The 3,087-nt window shown below is 33.0% G+C and overlaps 1 long non-coding RNA gene across 1 annotated transcript; it reads right to left on the bottom strand.

The window, feature by feature from the left end:
- Positions 1 to 2,121: 2,121 nt before the first annotated feature.
- On the bottom strand, positions 2,122 to 2,814 carry LOC116350126. The gene is made up of 4 exons (XR_004201994.1): positions 2,672 to 2,814; positions 2,529 to 2,596; positions 2,357 to 2,451; positions 2,122 to 2,265 (listed from the first exon to the last, which is right to left on the bottom strand). It is a non-coding gene; the product is annotated as an uncharacterized LOC116350126 (long non-coding RNA).
- Between the last annotated feature and the right edge of the window lie 273 nt (positions 2,815 to 3,087).

Here is a 3,087-nt window from a genome sequence, read left to right as displayed (position 1 = left end):
TCTCTCTCTCTCTCTCTCTCTCTCTCTCTCTCTCTCTCTCTCTCTCTATTGCTAATGGACGGACAACCAATTGATAGTACAAAATAGATAGATAGAGAGAGAGAGCGATTGTGAACAACAAAATAAAAATTTGCCGAGCAAACACTCATTTTTGATACAATTATGCTTAATGATAAATAGCACTTAACAAAAAAGCTTCCGCTTGCATTTCGGAAGGCAACTATTTTTCAGCGATATATCATTTTAAACGACACTGTTGCTCCCACAACATTCATTTTAGCACTCACTCGTGCTTGCTTTCTCGATTTTTCTCTGAACATGATGTTTTAATTGCACTGCGATGCAAAAAATGGCGCGGTTTTGTTATAGACTTTTTTCTCGCATCGTATGAAAGTTAAGTGGGTGTGTGGTGTGAAAAACTACGTGAGTTTGTTGAAATCAAACACATTCTTGCTGAATATATGCGATGTGTATGGCATCCAAAGCGCAGACAGATTGTGGATCGGTGTGCAAGAAAATAAAACAATGCGACACATGCACATAGGGAAAATGGGTATGAGCTTTTGTATAGACTGTGTGATGATGAGATGAACATTTCGTGTTTGAATTTAACGAGCAATAAAATGTCTTACATCCGTAAGATGAACTTTTCCGCACTGTGATCCACAACATGCGTTTATTAGAAATCTTTTACTCAAAGAATTCACGCGAAAACTGAATCTGACATTAGTTTTACGATACTAATAATTTTCGAAGCACTTTTCATACAAAAACTACTAAAAATGAGAATTTTTGTATCGCAGCCATGCCTATATGATATCGTAATCATGTGAAAATTTGCAGAGGTTATTTTTTTCACAAAAAGTTAACATTCTGAAAGTTTGAAGAAATTTCAATGCATATTAAGGGTACTTCCCATACAAAATTTCGTTTTAGAGCGAAAAATCCAAAATATTGTTCGGGAGGTGCCCCTAATATTCGTTGAAATGTCTTCAAACTCTCGGAATAGTATTCATGTGTGATAAAAATAACCAGTGCAAAGTTTCAGCTCATTACGATATCATACAGGCATGGCTTCCCTACAAAAATCCAAATTTTTTGAATTTTTTGTATGAAAAGTGTTTCGAAAGTTATTTGTATCGCAAAACTAACGTCATATTCGGTTTTCTCGTACCCAAAAACCCCCCAATACACATTTTTGAGTGTTTAAGAATACATTAAATATCACTTTTGGAAGAAAAATTGAATTTTTCCCATGGATGGACATGGGCATCACACCAGACATGACACTTTACCCTGTCAACCAAAGTCGCTCAAAATCTAATGGTTTCTATTGCTCGGCACCCCCAATCATCCTGTGAAGTCAGATTTTGAATTACTTTTCTTGTTTGAAAGTTATCGTGTTAACAAATTTTTGCGTACAGCGTACAGCGTACAGGGTACAGGGTACAGGGTACAGGGTACAGGGTACGCACATACATTCGGACATCGAAAAAACGCTAGATTCGTGTTCCCTGGCCCCAAAAACACCCAGAAAACACATTTTTTATGGGTGTTAATTTTTCGACCGATTCCAATACTTTACCTTACACACTAGGTGTGTGCGGAAAAGTAAAACTAGCAATTTCATAAAGGAATATTAGCATTATTAGATTATTCAAGCAATAAACTAGTAAATTAGCTAAAAACTAGTAAATTAGCTCTAAACTAGAAAAACTAGCATTGGTTTCTCTCCCCTAGTTCTCAATCAGCCTGTAAAGTTACAATGTCTGAATGTCTTAAGCAAATAAATAAGAACTATCACCCATCAGCGGCTAAAATAACAGTTTTTGCTATTGATTACTTGTTATAAAAATACAGAATTATGGGTATATAATCAAGAAAATTTAATATTTCTATCGTAAGTATACATTTTTTTATTTTTCAATTCAGTTGATGTTCTTATTTGTTTTTAAATGACCTGTTATTTCATATGCGTCTATTATTGGACATAGTATGAAAACGTTATAGCCAAAGATCAGTCGAATTCTTTGATTCCATAACTAACTAAAACACATATGTAATTAATGTGAAAGAAAACAATGGTTTACATTGAAATCTTTATTGAAAATAATTTATTAATAGAATTCAAACTATAATTTTTTTCGTGCATTTAATGAAATAATGTGCAAAGTGTTTAATAATAAATAGATAATGAATAAAATAAGCGAAGCAAGGTAGATATCATTTCCGTAAAAATTAGTGGGTTGTTTGTCAAATTCGATACTAATTGAGTCGGTTGCAGCGATTTTGGTTACGGAAATAAAAGCATAAATTAGTATAAGTCATGCTTATAATACGAATAGTATGGATTTACCGGTGCATTATTTCTTTTTACAGACGTCACTACACTCATTTTCGCAATTGCAGCTGTTGTCCTCTGATGATGATGTCTCTGGACATTTTCTTGGTCTGTATTAACATTGAAATGAACGTTTATTATTAGAAATTTAGAGCTTTTTCTTGTAATATAATTTTATGAAACTTACCTGCATCGGCAGCGATGAACTAATTTTGTTGAGCTTGAAGACGAATCAGCACCAGCTAATGTACTTGCCTGTTGATGAAAATAATTATATAGGATATATTTTTCTAGCATTTTTTGTTCATGTAAAACGTTAGGAATACTTACAATGATGGCAAACACAACGAAAATGAATAAAAATGAAATTCTCATTTTGAATGGATTTTTATGCAATTTTTTTATATCTTATTATTGAATAGACTTCAGTTAACAGATCTGTTTTTACTTAGTTTTGTAATGAACAGTGATTACTGACTGATGACAATTCTACAAAAATTATCGTTATTTATATGTGCAAAATCACTGCGATTTATTTGCACAAACCAAAGAATAATCTCATTGGCATTATGTAAATATGCATTGTATACTGATTAGGCGCCAAAAATGTGTATTTTGAGGTTACAAGGTATCTCACTTTTTTGGGGCTACATTTACTTGGCCTGGTATTATATGCTCAGCACACAAGGCAAGTGTACAATACCACCAGATTTGAAATCTTATTGAGTATGTGCAAACAATATTTT

This window comes from Contarinia nasturtii, unplaced genomic scaffold, assembly GCF_009176525.2.
Source record: "Contarinia nasturtii isolate CC-2019 unplaced genomic scaffold, AAFC_CNas_1.1 Cnas_scaffold_3677, whole genome shotgun sequence".
NCBI classification, from domain to species: Eukaryota; Metazoa; Arthropoda; class Insecta; order Diptera; family Cecidomyiidae; genus Contarinia; species Contarinia nasturtii.
This window is presented reverse-complemented; position numbering and strand designations above follow the sequence as displayed.